Here is a 19,257-nt window from a genome sequence, read left to right as displayed (position 1 = left end):
TGTGTGTGTGTGTGTGTGTGTGTGTGTGTGTGTGTGTGTGTGTGTGTGTGTCTACTTGCCCACATGTGTCACACAGACCTTGCACCCCTGTGTCTCCATACGGCCGGCAGCTCAAGGCGGGGCAAAGAGTGCTGATGGCATTAGGCTGCATAGGGGACAGAGAACCAGCTGGCCACCCGCACCCAGCAGCCCTACCAGCCCCAGGACAGGCATGAAAGGGCCCCTCAGACCTCTGGGGAGTGCTTAGTGTCTTGTCGGCCATTGTAGCTCTAATGGTCCCCCGCAGTCACACTCAGCATTCATAGCTGGCCATTATACTGGACCGAAACCAATCGCTTTGCCACGCCTGTTGGAGTCAAGAGGGGACGTGGCCTCCTGTTGAAGCTATGACAGCGGTATAGAGCTTGCTCAGACTCAAGCACAGGACTGGTTTAGTTCTCACTTGCTATGTCACTTCTCTTCTAGTTTCTTTCTATTTTCTGAACTCTTTTGTCTCTCCTCCACTTCTCCCGCCCTCCCTCTCCCGCCCTCTCTCCCCCTCTCTCTCTCTCTCTTTGGTCAGCTGCTGGACTGTATGGGGTTGACAGGGCCCTCCAGGCCCACCAGTAGCTGCCACCTGTCCACCTTCCAGAGGATGAAGGGTCACACAAAGACACAGCGGACGTCCATAAGACTGGAGGGCAAAATAAGATCCTAAGTGGCTGCTCTGAGCTAAATTGATTTTTCATACTTTTTTTTTTACAAGCTAGGGGTCATTTTCTTTGATTTAGATTTTTGAACTACATATTTACAAGAAATAATTTATTAAAGGATTGTTGTCCTCGAAAACGTGTATTGAGGCTGATATAAGGCTCAGAACAGGGTGCCTGGTAATAGCGTTTGTTACATTACTAGAGAGTGCAAGAGGAAATGGTATGCAAGTAGAGCAGCATAAATAAATATAATTCCTCCCTGAAAACACACAATAAATGAATAAATAATTCCTCCCTGAGAACACACAAAAAGCGAGGAATAGCTAACAGCTAACGTGCAGCTCAGCTCTATTGTGTACGAACCACAAATGTATAGTCTCAAAGTCACCCCATCAAAGCTGGTATCAACTGGGCGGCGAAGCACTTTGATGTCCCAACTGTCTGTCAGGTACACATGGGCCAATTAGTGAGAGTTCTCTTTGTGCCAAGGTTGTATACAAGTGACCTGACGCTTGATGTCACAGTGAGTTCAAAGGGCTGACAGTGTCAAAGAAAGTCCCTGTGGGGGCTACATGAGTGAAAGTACAGCCTCTGCTATGCAAACACAAACCCCCTGAAGCCCCGGAGCTCCAGGCAGGGGAACAATATCATGTTGAATCTCTAATGTGGAAAGGAAAAGACGCATGCACACACACACACACACACACACACACACAATTTTCCCATATGTGAGAGTACACACACAAAGAGATGAGGGGAAGGCTTTAGAGATTAATTCAGGTTTGTGTGCAGGCAGGCAGGTAAAGTGTGGATTGAAAGCCAGAGAGTGGAGAGAGATTTTGTCTATAGGGAGGAATGATGGGAGAGTCAGAAATACAGTTTGAAAAGTTGAGTAACAAATATCGATTGAACACATGGCTTCAATTCGGCAGTGCAGAAAGGGAAAACTTTTTATTATCTTTCACTGTAGTGCACCTTGTAGAATTGTGCCGCAGTAAACGTCAGTTATCCTGATAGGACTTAATAAAACTGGGGTGCTTATAATTTAAGCATCAGGGACTTAATATAAAAAAAAAAGATCTATGGCCTAGACTAATGAGAACTATTTGTCTCATGAAATGTCAGTATTCCTGCTACATGGGGAGCCATCGACAAAGTCCCATTATGGTTTAGGAACCTTATCGCCAAGAAACACTGCAATTGTGCGACCTCTAAAAGACTTGTTTTGCTGCGATTCTTGATATTATTTTTCAGAGATGCCTCAGAAAGAAATATTTTGTTGAGATTGTTGTCATGTGGGAATGCAGGCAATAAAGCTTCAAACGTGTGTTTGGATTTCTTTGAACAGTTGCAATTGCAAACTGAGGGATTGATGAAAGTCTTTGAGCTTGTGATTGTTTGATGTGTCTGCACCCACCAGGGCAATACAGAGAGCAGGCTACGGTATTAGAAAGTTGGAGACAGAGCAGGATGATCAAGGAAACAGTGTGTCTGGACCTTAACTTAAATTAGAGATAACTCAACATACATCTGATGCATTGATTTTGACCATTCTTCTTAAAACTGTCTCTTGTGAGTCCCCCAACTTTATGGTAGTGCATTAGTACATTTCTGGAGTGGCCCTTTAACAAACCTATTGTGAATTTGATTGAAAAACAAAAATTTTATTTTCCTATAATGCATGTAATGACACCTTGCTTTAGGGGGCACAAAACGGAGTGAGTAATGGTGAGGTAATTAGAAATCAACTAGATTTTGCCACAAGGCAGCAGCAGAGTTAATCATGGAGGCATTGGTCAATTTGTGGATTAACAGCTATCTAGCAACTAATCATTACACTGTTTCATCAATATAGCATATCAAAGTCTGTTCTCCAGTAACCTATGGTTATTTACTATAAAATCTATTCAGACTGATCTCATGAAATGGCATATGTATGGCATGCCAATTTGTATGCCATTTTTGGCGTGTTATCAATATGCATTCTCGTTTTTTAGCGTGTTTATCAACGCCGTTTGGACTCCGTTGACTTACATTACCTTGCGATAGCGTGTCCTAAACTCAACCATTGCTTTCTTCTTGCAATAACACGGCAAGTGGCGATAACACGGCAATTCGCGATAACACCCCCAGTGGCGTGTATGCTTACATCCGCTGTATTCAGTGTAGACATAACACACAAATAGCTCAAAATGTGTACAGATAAAACGCCACTTGGCTTAAGAATGTCGGTATGTATGTTTATGCAAAGTCATGTTGATCTATTGAGAGTCATTCAGGAAGTAGTTACATATTAATGATTTATTTTTGTTCACCTTTAGAAGTAATATGTTCCTCTCTCAGGCTACAGATATATGTTAAGTACTAAAAATGTTGTGTACCGTATTGTTAAGTGTGACCATGTGTTGGTTGGCTTTAGGGAGGGATTTCTTCTTTCTCACTAACATCCACCTTTGTTGAGATGCAGTTGATGGTCAGTACTGTTTTCTCGTGAAACAGCGGCCTGTGGTCTTGTTAATGTCCTTTACCCACCAAAACAAATGTATGTGTGTGTATGTGTGTGTGTGTGTGTGTGTGTGTGTGTGTGTGTGTGGTGTGTGTGTGTGTGTGTGTGTGTGTGTGTGTGTGTGTGTGTGTGTGTGTGTATATATAGATGCTGCAGCATACTCATTACTGAAAATACTGAAACCTGAGTGCATACACATTAACACACAGACTAGATTGACATACACTATATGTAAACACACACCACCACCAACCCAGCACCACACACACACACACACACACACACACACACACACACCTCCTTTTCCCTCTCAGCAGTGTGGATAGGATGTTGGACCCCTGCAGCTTTACCTGCAGCTAAGTCAGAGGCCACCATTAAATTTCACCATTTCACCGGCCCCCCCCTTGACCCAGGAAGTGTTTAGCATTCTGCTCACACACCAAACACAAGCAACTTGAGCTCACACAATCCATCCCGTTCCTCCAGCCTGCTATCTGTGTAGAAACATATTTTGAATTCTCGCCTATGTGCATTTGTTTAGTAAAAAAACAAGATATTTTGCTGTTAGCCAAAGGCATTTTTATTATGCAAAAAGTATGTCTGTTTATGTTTGTCTCTTTCTCTCTCTCCTCTTTTCTATTGAGGTCCAAGGACGGTGTACTCTGTGACGATTCATCCCTTAAAAAATGTTCTCATTAAGTGTCCAATTTTATAAAACATTCCTCTACCTTGTGCAAAAAATAAATAACAAGGTAGAAAAAAGACTGCAGGAAAAGTGACACAAAGGTTCACGCTGGTTCTTCTCATTCCCTGGAGACTAAAGGAAGAAGAAGAAGAAAGAACTGAAGGTGGAGGAGAAGTAAGGGAGCTGAGGAGAGAGGGGTTAGCGGAGGGAGATGGAGTAAAGAGAGTAAAGGGGCTTCGCAGTTGCTCATGTGTATGGGTTTGTCTGTTGTTGAGGTCTGACAAAATGTGAATACAGAAAAATTCAAAATGAGACAAAAAAAACTTGATGGAGGATTCCGGTTTGTTATAACTTTGGTTTTATTTTTTGTCCATATTTTCTATCAGGTACGATACCATTGAGAAGTAACTGTTCTATGAACATACCAACAGAGTTACAGCAACTGAAGCAGTGAGATGATTGGGTTGACAGGTTGTAAACAAGCGTAATCATCTAAACCTCTTTTTTTGGAGGTGAACTTGTTAGCATTACTTCCTAATGGCACAGGATAACTTTGTGCACATAACTACGGTAAGTCAAGCTTGAACCAAGAAGCTGACCTGCAGACAATGTGGGTAATAATTTCTACTGTTTAGTTTTGGTTTCACTTTTAAATAAGTTTGGCAATCCTGCAGGTTTGTCGTACACTGGATCTCGGACTCCGGTTGTGCACTAGTAGCTCTGGGCAATTAACTTGGTAAGTACTACAGCAACGGCGTCCTATCTTATCCTTTAAAATGTGAGCATGAAAGCTCGTTCATTGTGTTTATTCTGGTTGTCACACACGTCCTTAAAAAATGTAATTAAAACCAGAGGTGGAAAAAGTATTCCGATCTTCAGTTTTGTAAATATAACACAACTGTGTAGCCCTAAATTCAAAATTGTATTAAAGTACAGTAAAGGTACATAAGTATTAAAACATATTCAAATTGTAAATCTACCCAGAAGGAGAACTGGAAAAGAGAAGAGCAACAAGAGCATACATAACTGAGTAAATGGGGGTTAGATGTATAGATAAGGAGAAAACTTGCTATTCAAGTTCAAGTTCTTCTTTCTTATCATGTGTGCAGCAATTAAAGAGAAGCAGTAGTTAGGCCTCAGACCCCTTCCAGCGATCAATGTTCATTAATAACTATAAAAAAGAAAATGACGTAAGTAAAGCAAAATCTGAATCCAAAACGAAAAGTTAAAAAAGTTAAAAGTTAAATAAAAAGTGATATATTATAAATACAGTATAATAAATGTATTACAAATGAATAAACTGAATGTAAATTTATTACATACTGTATAGTCCTCTGTCCTGTTCCTCAGTTCCCCATATTTTTTGCGCGCGTTGGTTGCAACAGTTGTTTTTAATATTGTTATACATGCTGTTTTATGTGCTGAATGCCTGCACAGTGTTACAACAGTACAAAATAGTATACTATGTGATATTTTTTGTGCATGCAGGTGTGGCTTTCAGTGTATTTCTTTCTGTTCATAACTGAAATTACATTCGAATTTGGGAGCACGCTCTCATATTTCTGTGCTGTTATTTATCAAGGGCTGCAGAGCTGAAGCAGCCTAGCAAAGAATCCATTCTGTCTAGTAGCGAGGAAAGGAGGCACTCATGAAGATTTTAACAGACCTCAGTACCTTTGAAATACTTTTTTTCAAGAGCACCATGGCGTGTATCCATACATATTTCATTGTGCATCCTCAAAGAGGCAATGGGAATTATTCATTTGGTCCTAGAAGAGACAGAGAGATAAAGGAAAAGAGAGAAACAGAAAGAGAGACAGAGTCAAAGAGAGAGAGAGAAAGAGATAGACAGGTCTGATGCCATTCCCACCAAACTTCACAGATTATGCGGGGCAGAAGCCAGAGAGATACGTGCTCAACTAATTAAACGTCTAAATTAAGTCATTAAGTCTGTGGCCTTTTTTAATCCAATCGCCTCTGGTTAAAAATAATTAAATCTCCTCTAAGTTTTTTCTCTCTCCCTCTTTCATTCTTTCCTCTCCCCACCATTCTGAGGCTTTGTTTTATAATACAACTAAAAAGACATTGGCAACAGGCCCAAAAACACTACTGCATGCCACTCATCTCTCAATGAGGGTGATTTGTGTGTAATGCTGGCACTCACACAAACAATTGTGTGGTTTGATGCTGCGTGGTCTTTGCTCAGCTCAAGCAGGGTGAACGGGCCTCAACATTTCATTAAAACAACGGCTACAAAGAAGTGCTTTGGAAAAGGTGGGTGCAGAAAATGATATAGAAGCATAAAGTATGTGTGCATGTGGGTGTTTGGCAGTGAATGTGCAATTGCATGTGCAGGGGGGGATTGGTGAACGCAAGAGGTTGAGCATCTGCTGACATCTAGACAACTTGTCAAACCTGTGACTCTGCACGTGTGGGGGAATAGAATATTGTGTGTGTGTGTGTGTGTGTGTGTGTGTGTGTGTGTGTGTGTGTGTGTGTATGTATACTGTACAGCCCTCCATGGTGTGGGAACATTGTGATGTAGACATCTGCTCAGGGTGCTGCAGTTCTGGCTGGTGTCAAGTCTCGGGGGTGGCTTGTTTTGCCAACTTGACACGTTCCCAGCATGTACTTTACTTCCTTCTCTTAGCTTAGCAGAAAAGAGCAATGAAATTTACTCTCTCGACCTCTCTGTCTCAAACTCTCCCTTCCCTCTCATCCCATCTCATCAGGCCCCAGAGCAAGCTTTGATAGCAATTCTCTTGTCAAAAATTTTTCCTGTTCTCCTCAGAGAGCCGTTATAATAATTCTCTCCTCATCGTATATATATATATATATATATATATATATATATATATATATATATATATATTGTTTGCATCAAAATCAAAACATACTTTGAAGCGGGAATAAACTGGGAATAAAGCGGGATGATAATTTGTCAGTGCTGTTACACTGACCCAAATCAAAAGGGCCAAATCATTGTGCACCATGCAAGCGTGATGTTAATTTATTGAGTGGTAGAGAAGGAGACAAAAGGATAAGGGTGTGTGTGTGAAGGTGGGATGTATTTGTCAATTAGTATGCAAATACATGCGGGTGCCTCCCTCAGATATCCAATCAGGCTGTCACCTCAGCAGGGGGTGTGATTATGAAGTCCCTATGAAGAGTGGCTCTTAGGCTGTTATGCAAAAGAAGGGAGGGGGCAGGCTAGGTACAGGACGACCCACTGTTTGGATGACCATGTATTGTTTGATGTTTCAGATCAGAGATGTACATGTGCGTGTAATTTCCATATGACAACTGATGCCACCTCTGTTTTCCATGTTTGAACTTAACCAGTTTAAAGATTTGTCAGGACTTTGATGTCTCTTAAAACACCAAAATAGATAAAAGGCATTATTTTTTTGTCAATGTGTGTTACACTTGTTTACCACTTGATTATGTGACCGATTTTACTTTAACATAATATTTTGAGACAAAAAATTGATAGAAGTATGCGGCAAAGACCAAGCACCTCGCTTTGCTGCCACCTTCCTATTATCACTTCCTGCTCTCTATTTGCTTCTTCTTCACCATGTGTCACTTTGCCTCAAGTCAGTCGTGGGCATACCTGCATCAGATGTACACACCTGTGTGTGTGTGTGTGTGTGAGTGTGTGTGTATGTGTGTGTTTGATGGCCGTCACCGCTCACTCAGCCTGTCACAAGGGGAAATGGCTCGTGAGAGATTAAAGCTTTGTCTTGTCATAATGAAAGGTTAGGGCGATGTAGAGATCTGAGTCCAATGAAACGAGAGGGACAAGACAGACAGAGAGAAAGAAAGGGAGAGAGGGAGGGAGAAAAAAAGAAAAATAACAGGGGCGGTGGAAAATGAAGATCAGAGGCACTCAAGCATCGCCCTGGTGGAGTCTTGCCGTTTTTCTCCATGAATTCAATCAGGCGAACGACAGACTGCCACTGACAAATGTTACCTCTGAGTTCTCTTTCTCTATCTTTTCCCTCTCCTATTGTTAAGCCCATGGATCAAGGGGTAAACACTGGTCTATCTCCACTGGATGGCTGTGCAGAACTTGCAATTACAGAAAACAAAACAAAGCCCATTTCCACACAGAACGCAGCTTCAAGCCCTCCCATGCATTTTTATGTTGTCCTTCAAAACAGCCTCCATAATTTAGAAGAAAAATATAGAATAATGTATTTTCGTGATCTTTTGCGGTACGTCTCACCTGCTTGAAGTGTGCAGTACGTGTTATGTTGTGTTATGTATCAAGGTTCTCTGGCACTCTGGTATTCTTTACTCTGCCAAAATATCACATGAGCCCTCTAATAGTATACCACAGCTCCCCCCAGTGGAAGAGAGTAATCAAATCAACCGTGACAACATTGGCTCTTTGCCTCTGTTCATCCAAAACCTACTGAAATGTTGACAGATTGTTACTGAGATAATGAGATAGATTTTAGTGTGAATCAGCAGTGCGCTCACTTGTCAATGGGAAGTTTTTATTCCAAAATGATATGTAAAAAATTGGGGCAGCTATTGTTGGTGTAGCACTAAAACTGGATAATGAGTCTATGGTTACAAAAAAGTAAGTTTTATGGGTGTATATATTTAGGCTTTGGAAATATAAAGCAATAAGTCAGCCCTTTTATGTGGGTGCCATTCTATCCTGTTACCAATACTGTTTTTCTATGACAGTAACAGCAAAAACAGAAGGACTCTATCAACACTTATCAGCTGTGACCCTAACAAAAGCTGCCACACAAATGACCAGCATCACTGTTCACCCACAAAGTGTTGTGCACAGGCTTTTAAGGGGCAGGGTTGTAAATGCAAAAGGGGCACCTCTTCGATGTACAGGGTTGATTTTTGCCCTAAGGGTTGCTACCAGAGTGGCTCTTGAGCTAAACACAAAGACATTTTGGACGGCCAGAAGGGCACTTCGGCTGATCAGAGGGGCACTTGGAGCGAAAAGAGAAGCACTTGGACCAAGTTTCAAAAGGACACTTAGTGTCTCTAGTGCCCCTCCACACAAAAATTAAGACAGGAAAAGTCCCAATAGGGCACACACATATCCAGGTTAAATAAAGGGTTAAAAAATAGAACACTTAAGCAGTCACAGCAACAACAAAAAATGGTGATTTCCCCTTGCTGTCCTCCCCATATGCACATCACACCTTTTCTTATGCTACTATGCTGCCTGTCTTGAAAGCCTGCTCAGCATGCAGGTTCTATTCTTATAAACAAAACCTAATAATAGTAAGCTAGCACAGCTACACAGCTGTTAAGACCATTGACATTTATATTATGTATATCGGGGGTCAACAAGAAAAGAGTAAAATGTTGGATTCATACTATGGTCAATAATATATAACGACAAAGGCTGATGAGATGATGAAAAAGGATGAGAATCACCAGTAGACATTTACTGTACATGTGAGGGAATTTAAGGTAATTGTATTTAAGCCTTTAACCTTGCACTGCATGTGCTATTCAGCACCTCTGAATGAGGACTTCTTTTTCCATCACAAACTGATAGAGGGCCAATTTAATATTCAAGGGCAGAGCATCATTCATCATCTTTCCTCAGCACCCCGAAGATGATATTCCCTGCTGTGTCTGAGACTAAAACATACACACTCACATGCATATGCAAGCATGGACTACCTCATGTAAGCACACACATACACAAAGACACACCACCACAGCTCCTTAGAAAATTAGGACAGGAGGAGGAGGAGGAGGAGGAGGAGGAGAAGACTGTGTGCCGGAACAGCCAGAGAGATACCTCATGTCCCAAAATGCCTCAGGCTCTGTACCAGGAAGTGAGCACTTCCAGACCTCCAGCTGGATCCAGAATCCTGCTAAACTTCTGGGCACATGGCACCCACAACAATGCCCTTAAAATCAAAAACACATCAGAAACATAAGCACCTGAATTATATGCTAATACATTTAATTTGCCTCTTAACAATTCTGACTGACATGCAGTTTCAGTAAGTATTTTTATGTAGCGTACAAAAGATGTCAAGCAGTCAGGGAGTATGATATGCTGTTTATCTTGGCTGTGCATGCGACACACAGCTGTGACTCAGTTTAGAGCAGTATGTAAATTGCATTACCCCGCAGGTAATCTGTTTGTTTTGGGTGGAGAAAGATGCATTTGACATCTTCTATTGCTTCCAATACTTTTTTTTAATCATTTCCTTTCATGGCTAACACAAATTGGCCTTCCCAGCGTCAGCTAAGCGACATGGGAACCCAAACAAGCTTGTATAATGCATTGGCCACTGCTGGCACCGTGGCTAGCTTGAGTTGCTAAAAAGAAAAAAGGCTGGCTGTTGTCTCTTCTACTCTGCTCTGTACTGGCATTACTATTTTACAAGCAAGCAGGCTCATTACAGAACCATATGCTTGGTAACGATGAAAGCTGTGGGTGCATCCCTTGTATGAGCTGGGATGCTTAAATTATTAAATACACCGCCGAGGCTTGATTCAGATGTGGCAGGCAGCCCAGTTCTCACACACACACACACACACACAGAAATGAATAAAGGCGTGGGGAAAAACTTCAAACACCTTTCCTGTGCATTTAGTGTAATGAACAATGCCTTAATTGAGATTGGCTAATTACCCAATTTCAAGATAATTAATATGATCCTAATTAGCATATGTAAATGGGACATTGCATAATTGAGAATCCCTGTTTTGAATTAGATGTCTCTAAAGTGAACCCGCATGTGAAAAGGTACAAAGCAGCTATTAAGAGTTTGATGCTGCATTAAAACAGGCCATCATTCAATGTACGCTGATGAAACGCTCAGCATCTCCCAGATGTTCTGAAACACTATGGAATGTTGTTGATTATTGTTGATATGTTTTTGGGACATCACTAATTAGAAGTCATTACCTACTTATCACTTTTGTGCCACTACTTAAGCAGGAACGAAAACAATCTTGGTGCCGGAATAGCCGTTCATGTGCAAAAGGCAAGTGATGTGGATGTGCAAATTCAGCATTCAGTTCCTCTGTGTCCTTGGAGCTTTGTCAGCAAAAGTGTTCCTGCAGCCAAGAACTTATCATTAAGATGGTATAGTTATTATTATGGAAAATGCATATTTGGCTGTGTGCATTGCTAATCAATTAATGCAAATCCTGCCCTTGATAGCATCCTTGTCATTATCTGCACCTGTCTGAAGCACTGACTGGTTGCCCATATTGTGCCAGCCAACAAAGAACACACAAACCAAAGAGAAAATTAAAGAATGATTCCCTCTGTCAAAGCTTGAACGCCAGAAAAGCAATACACAAACTTAATACAATTACTTTGATACATAATTCTTTACATACTTCCTTAAAATAATAATCACATATAGGGCGTCACGTTAGCTCACCTGGTGGAGCAGTGATTGTCAACTGGCGGCCCGCGGACCACATCCGACCCTCTAAAGCTATCAGTCCGTCCCACAGAATATTGATGAATTCAGAAAATGTGAAATAGTAAATGCGTTCTGGTATTTAGCATTTCAAGCATCCTCAGCAGGTAACATTCCACAGGGAGAGCTTAACCCCCCCCCTGTAATTCCACCTCTATTAACTTTCTCATTAGTTTCAGTATTGCAGATCTAACGTTAAGTCACACTGGACAACACCTAGGTAAATCAAACAAAATGACATGCAGCTTCAAGCGTTCCATTTTGGATGAAAGACGGGATTCTGAACAGTGTGGCCGGCACTGTACACACACACAGCCGAGCTGAAAGGTGTGTGTGTTACAACACGCAGCACGTGTACCTGAGGTGACAGGGAACGAAGCAGAGAAGATTAAACGCCCGCTGTCACAGATGAACTAAGTTGTTACTTAAGAACAATAAAAGCACCATTAGTGAAAAGTCAATACTTATCAATACCCACCTACCTGTTCTACCAAGCGGTTTTATGCAAACTCTACTCAGCAAATAGTGAATTTCTACACACAAGCTAAAATGAAAAATGTCGGTCTGTAGTGTAACTGTTTCTCTGAGTTTGTAACAAATCTTGAATTTTGGACAAATTATTGTAACTTAACTGCCAGCTAAACGAACCATTCTCTCCGCTGGAGTGGTACATCTATGGATGTATTATAAGACCAAAACAAAATGCATGTGGCTACTAAATACGCATGTGAACGACGCCATCTTCATGTTTGCATTCTTCATTCTTGATGGTGATGCTGGTTATATTCTTTTGCAACAGCATTGTTTCATTGCAAATGAGGCATACAGCACAAATGCGTAGCCTACTCACAAGTCCATTCATCATTAAAGCTGGTTTACCAAGTCAACTTTACGCTTCAGGCTTTTTGACAGTGACATTTTTACCTGACAACAGGCCTTTCTTTCTGCAAGCCTTTTCCACCAATCAGGACGCTGTATACTACAACTACGTTTCCGTAATCACAGACTTTAAACCTCACTCCTCACTGTCTCCTAGTCTGAGATCATTTTCAAGTTAAAGAGCCAGTTATCATTACATTCATGTAAAAATATATAGCATTAATTTAGTAAGAAAGTGAAAATTTTGAACAAGAATCTGCGTATTTAGTCTAAATACATTTAATTTTCTATATCTGAAGTCAGGCCCCCTGGTTTGAAAAATTCTGGCCCTTGAAAAAATGTAGTTGATGAACCCTGTTATATAGCATGCGCCCCATGTACAGGCTCAGTCCTTGTTGCAGCGACCGTGGGTTCAGTTCTGGCCGGTTACCCTTTGCTGCATATCATTTCCCTCTCTCTACTTTCCTGATTTAATCTGTCCTATAAATAACGGCAATAAAAGCCAAAAAACATCTTTAAAAAAATATAATATAAATGTTGCATTTAGTATGACTTCTCTTTTACTTTAAAAGTGTTTTGCTAAAGTTATCAGTATTAATGCACACATATCATTTGCAGCAAAGAAATACTGAACATTGTGATACATTATTGTTTCCCTAACCAGTTTGTACATGATGCTGCCTAACAATGGGTTGTCTGACCCCTCAGTGGTGGAATGACATGTTGTCCTCGGTGCAAACTAATTGATCTGGTAGCAAGTGGCAGTTGACTGAGCGGGCCTGGAGGGCAGCAGTAATGGAAGGGCCAGGGGGCGTGAGGGGGCAACCAAGCACCTGGCTTACCCAGCTGGTAGAGAGGCTCCTAAGGCACACAGACGACCCTGGCTGGCTGGCATGCTGGCTGGCTGACACCCACGCTCTCCACCACACACACACACACACACACACCCAAACACACAGATGCACATAAAAAATAATAATAAGAAGAAATGCACACTCTTTTCTTCCGTCTCTCTTCGGCTTTCAGTCACTCATACACTCCAGGCCCTGTCCAGACTTGTGGCATCAATGCTGTCAGGACACAGGCCTCCATGTTGGATTCAATCAGAAGCGTTGTCAGTCATTGGCACACACACTATAAGCACACACACAGGTCGCTGCTGCTTTCTGCATTGGCAGAAGGGGAGCATGTTGTCCTTCCAGTGTGAGTTCCTCTTCCCTCCCGCATGCCATCCCCGTTCCCTCGGCCCTGTCAGCTTTACCCCCTCTCCTTGTCAGCAGCCATATGGCTACCCCCCTCAGCCCTCTTATGTCATCCCCTAGACCCCTTCCCCATGCCTCATCCCCCTGTCGGAGCTTCACTGACAGCTCTAAATGCACCACTCAGCCCCAGGATCAACGAACATACTATATAACTTCTTGACAATACTCCTGAAAACATTACATTTATTCAGTTTTGCAGATGATACACTGATTTTTTTTCTTGCATACTGCAATGGCCAAGCAAAGTCTATTTAATGAATCCTTGTGTGATTGTTTTACAAGTAATGGCTTTGCCAAATGTCCTCAACACAGCAACAACAAAATACTGCTACTGCAGCAAATGTTTGTGAGAAATGGTTTATAAGAAAATTGACAGTTAATTGTAGGATATAGTAGTTAACCTAGTAATTGGATTCTTTAGCCCCACGTAAAGGATGGATTACTTTTACTTTGATAAATCCACCATAGCAACCATAATGTTAAACTAAGTTTGACACTCTCAACTGCAGTATCTTCTCCAGAAAGACAGAAAATACTGGACATCTCGCAAAGTTTCAAAACTGACAAGTCACAATCAACATATTATTTCAATTGGTCTTCTAATTGTAGTCTCAGTTAACCTGGGTCAACTTGGAGCAGGACCGATCAAAGACAAGACAAGACAAGACAAGACAAGACAAGGCAAGGCAAGGCAAGGCAAGGCAAGGCAAGGCAGCTTTGTTTGTACTGTACTCTGGAACTACCATCAATCTCCTGTGGGGACAAGTGTGAATGTGGGTGTGTCCACCTCACTGACTGTGTGCATGTACTTTTGTGTGATGGGACACAAAGTGATGGAACACCACAGCCCATTCAGTACTAAAGAGTGTGTGGTGGGGGCTCCAGATCGCTCTAGTCTAGTCCCAAAGACATTACAAGAGAGAGAGAGAGAAAAAACTGAGCAAAAGAGGCTGCCAATGCCACCGTTGCCTGCTGACAAATCTGCCGTCAAGGCTAAGGGTTGTAAAACTGTGATGGCTAAAAGCTAATGTCAGAAGTTATGTGGAGCTGTCATCTGCTATTAGGGAGGATTATTGCCACCGCCTTGACTCTGAGAAGGACAGGGAGAAAGGAGAGTATAGAGCTATAGTGAGAGAGATTCACAAGAGAGAGAGATAGAGAGCATACAAAAGAAAAAGTGTCTAGTCTCTTGTTGACAAGAGTCTAGTCAAAGTAGTCAAAGACTTGAGAGCAAAAGACATTTTGAATGTTGAATGGTGACAGGCTGAAGACTGCAGCGCCTAAACTTTAAACTGCACTGATGAACGCTCATGGCTGAAGGTGTCGTACTCTTAATGACTGTCATAGTATATTAGACCAAGTCTGACTGATGGGTGGTAACAAGATCCCTAAGTCCTAATGGCCTAAAAACTTGTCCCAGAACTCAATAGTGAGTTTTCATCCCCCTAAAGCACAGGAGTAACCAAGATGGAAAAGATTGTATCTGATGCAACAAAGCAGACAATAGATAATTTTCTTGTGAACACTTCAAATATTTGAGGAGTCATTGGGGCAGTTATACAAAAATTGCCCTTGCCTAGATGTTTATGCTTAGACTTAGACACTTATATACACACATTGTTATGTATTTGTTGCAATTTATCGGCTCATCTTAAATTTCTCCAAATCGATGTTAACGTTATCTCTAATAATTACTTTCATTTTTCTGCCCCATTAACAACCACAACAGCATGAAGATCCACTCGTCAATAGCCTTATTTGGTTGTTCACTCTGGGGTTGTTTTGTGGTGAAGTATATAATATTTTGTATATTTATGTACTATTTCTCAACCTGTCTTATCCACTTTTATCTCAGATAATTCCCTGTATTTCCCAAGATGGCCTCAGAGACACTCAGAGACCTAAACCTTTCGAAATAACCATTCACCACCAGGAAATAACGTGGATACACCATCAAAAATAGTTAATGAAATAGTTTGACATTTTGCTTTCTTGCAGAGAATTATATGAGAAAATCAAAAGCACTTATTTATGCACGATAAAGTGTTGATTGGTGAGTTTAATTTCTGCTGATAGGAAGATCTTTTTACCTTTGGACAGAGCCAGACTAAATGTTTCCCCGTTTCCAGTCTTCAGCTAACTGGTTCCAGCAAGACAGTTACTGCACAGACATAAAAGTGACATTGATCTTGTCATCCAGTTGAAAGCAAGAAAGGGAATAACCATATTCCAAAAATGTCAAAGCTGTATTGCCAACATCACATAACTTCTGTCCAGATTTTCTAAAAATACCAAATACATCAGGCTGAATTTTGGGGAAATGTGTGAAAAATGATGAACCGCAACATTTAGAATATTTCCATTTGATGGAATGGTGCAGCCATAAAAAACAGTGTCTTGGGTTCAATTATTTCACTGAATGTAAGCTTTAAAATCAGAAAAAATACTGCTGAGAGAGAATATAGGGCAAATATGTGATACTGAGATGAGATTTTTCTTTTCAACCTTGAAGCTTTTTAAGGTAAAATAAAAGGGGATCGATGTATGTTAAATGGTAAAGAGTGCTAAATGATTTACATGCATTAGATAAGTTACATGAATCTCTCCTTCACTTTCATCAAGGATGCAAATTACACAAGTGAAGCCAATTACACTATCTAATTTAAAGAATCCATCAAGCTTGAAATAGTCTTTGATGTAGCCATAGAGCTCCATCCATTGTGGCAAAACCCACCAAGTTTTAATTGAATCCTGTTTACTGTTCTGTTGATTCCATTAAAGCTACCAGCGAAGCACATTTCTCCCTCCGTGACCAGTTGCCTGTCAGTCATTATCCCCCGCCGCATTCCAGTACCAGCTAATACATAAAATGATGACAGTAAATGTACTAAAGGTCTGGAGCACAGGAGTCATAAAGTAAATCGGCTGCTTTATGTTTACTGTGCTTGGGGGTGGGGGGGGGGCAGGGCCAAAGGAAGTTTGAGGGCACTAAATCTGACAAGGTGCTGGGGGTAAGGGAAGAAGGGCGCATCAATCACATCCGTGTACACATATGTAAATGTACACACACGTATATATACACACACACACACACAAACACACACACACGGGAGGAAAATGGGAATCTAATACATGGACTGTAAGATTAATGGTTATTAATAATGGCAGCTAAATAGAATACACACATATACACACACACACAACACAAGTATCACCTGTCAAATCACGTTTGATTATTATTCCTCCTTCATGCACACAAGCGGTCATGATGTTGACATGTGCAGCTTGGTGCGTAGGAACAGAGAGGAGCTCGGAGGCATCAATGAGTGTGCTGTAAAGTCTCCCACACTGCGACTCTTTCTGATAGTTATGTTAATGGGTCACATATGGGCGTGACAAATGAACTTTGTAGTGACACAAATAACTGATAAGAGTTGCTTACAGATGATAACATGCGTGTCATCGTGAGTGATAGCCTGTCTGTCACTGTCGGTCTGTTTGATATCATTTAGCCACAAGCCACTAAGTTTGTGTCACAGTTAAAAAAAAATCATTTGTGCTGACTGGAAGAGGATGTCTAACAGCTTGTGTAATGGAACATTAATATTACACCTACTGCATAGGTGTAATGATAAATGTGCCATGTACTACAATAAAAAAAACATCTTTTTCCAATGATGTAGCTGATGCCACTTGCACTAGAGTAAAGCAGGACATTCCTTGAACCTGGTACTTCTATTTTCTGCACAACCTCATAAATGTCACTGATAAAATATGCAATAGATCCTGTTAACAACGTAGTAGATGTAATGTCCATCCTGAGAGGTTTCAATATTTTACAACACCAAGGTGTTCACAAACAGAGCAGAGGATGGAAATGTAATGCTTCAACCTGCTGTTGGAGACACATCTAAATAATGTTCCCCATATAGTTGACTATAAAAACCAGTGGCTATATCCTAACTGTGCATTTAAATGATTTATGCAATATTACGCTTTTAATGCATCCTGCTGACCACTTTATAGCTTGACACACATTGTGGATTGCTGTATTATCCTGCGTACTTATAGGGAAAATGCATAATATGCATTGCAATATAATGTGGTAATTTCATATAAAAACCGAATTTCACATATGTTTCAGTCTCATGTCTGACCTCATAAAGCAATAGACACTAGTGCTGTCAGTTAAATGCGTTATTAACAGCGTTAACACAAGCCCATTTTAACAGTGTCCATTTTTTTTATCGCAAGATTAACGTTCTTTTTGGCCAAGCAAACTTTGTAGTTTTTTCCAAATGCTGTTGCAACAACTACTACCGTCAGAAAAACTACACACCACACCAGATCTAGCTAGACCGGAAACAATTCTCCACCCCTCGTCAAAGTATTTTTTTGTACCCTTTTTTGATGGACAGTGTTACATTGTGTGAGAGATTATTTGCTCAAAGTGTGAATGACTGCTCCAAGTGAGAATGTTATTGTGAAATTAAACACTACAGAAGGCTATGTGCCAATCCACGTTTCCATGTTGAGCATTAAAATGAGAAAGAATAAAGGGACAAAAGGAAATCAAGGGACATTTAGAATAAATAAAAATGTACGATGCGACATAGGAGTATAGGATTTGCTCAGAACAACTACATATTTAAAAGCAATATGCCCTTTTTATAGCAAAACAAAGAGTGTCTCCTGTATCTTACTTGTAGTTGAAAGAGGACACAATATCAAAGAGTTCAATGGGATCTGATGATGATGTGCATGCAGATAAATTGACGACAGCTGGATTGTTTAAGCAATGAGCTTTGAAGTGTACATGAAACATGTCTGCACTAGTTTGGTTTTCTTTCAGGGTGATTAAGGTTGCCATAATGCATTTAGTGCTTGGGGGAGGAAATTGATTTTTTTTTTGCAGTCATCAGAAAAGGCCTTTCTATTCATAAGCAAACTTGAATCTATAGAGCTCCATCAAAGGCAGGTCTTGGAGCAAGGCCTAAGGCTTTTCTTTGAGTTTCACAATCCCTTGCACTTTTTTTCAGACTACAATGCTGGTCCAAGATATAAGTCCAATAAAGATTTTGTTGTATCACATTGCACCGTGGTTTGAATTATATATCACTTTCTGGATGGCCAAAATGTTCTATTCTGTTTTTTGGAACAGACGTGATTAAAATAGCTCTGAGATATAAAGCAAGTTGACTGAGAAATAAAGAGACTGCAGAGAAAACATCTCCTCTGCTTTTTGTCCTTAGTGCGACTGAGTTTGTCCTTTTGTCGTGCTATGGTGTGAGGGAGTGACGTTCCCTGTAGACAGCTGATACTGACCTTGTACATGGAAATCAGACCTGGAGAGAAAGAGTACAGAGTGTGCAGGTGAGAGCAAAGAGACAGTGACAGAGGGTTGGAAAAAATGTGTGTGTGTGTGTGTGTGTGTGTGTGTGTGTGTGTGTGTGTGTGGTGTGTGTGTGTGTGGTGTGTGTGTGTTTTGTGTGTGTGTGTGTGTGTGTGTGTGTGTGGTGTGTGTGTGTGTGTGTGTGTGTGTGTATGCTTGCGTGCGTGCGTGTCTGCAGATGTGCAGTACATGTTTCGGCCTGTTTGCCTGTCTTGTCAGTGACAAGTGTCTGGTGTGACTGCACCTCTGTATGTACGTGTGTGATGTGTAGATAAGTGTGATGGGTGCTTGCCACATTTGTGGTCCGCTCCTTGTGGTGTGTGTGTGTGTGTGTGTGTGTGTGTGTGTGTGTGTGTGTGTGTGTGTGTGTGAGATACAGAGAGAGTAAGTGTACGCCAGTGAGGC

At 41.0% G+C, this 19,257-nt stretch overlaps 1 long non-coding RNA gene across 1 annotated transcript; it reads right to left on the bottom strand.

The window, feature by feature from the left end:
• Positions 1–2,831: 2,831 nt before the first annotated feature.
• LOC116701736 (uncharacterized) lies at positions 2,832–18,861 on the bottom strand. Its single transcript, XR_004334997.1, has 3 exons — positions 18,850–18,861; positions 11,204–11,208; positions 2,832–2,953 (listed from the first exon to the last, which is right to left on the bottom strand). It is a non-coding gene; the product is annotated as an uncharacterized LOC116701736 (long non-coding RNA).
• Between the last annotated feature and the right edge of the window lie 396 nt (positions 18,862–19,257).

This window comes from Etheostoma spectabile, chromosome 14 (genome assembly GCF_008692095.1).
Source record: "Etheostoma spectabile isolate EspeVRDwgs_2016 chromosome 14, UIUC_Espe_1.0, whole genome shotgun sequence".
NCBI lineage: Eukaryota > Metazoa > Chordata > Actinopteri > Perciformes > Percidae > Etheostoma > Etheostoma spectabile.
The sequence above is the reverse complement of the archived record's forward strand: the minus strand, read 5'-3'. Positions and strand labels throughout refer to the sequence as shown.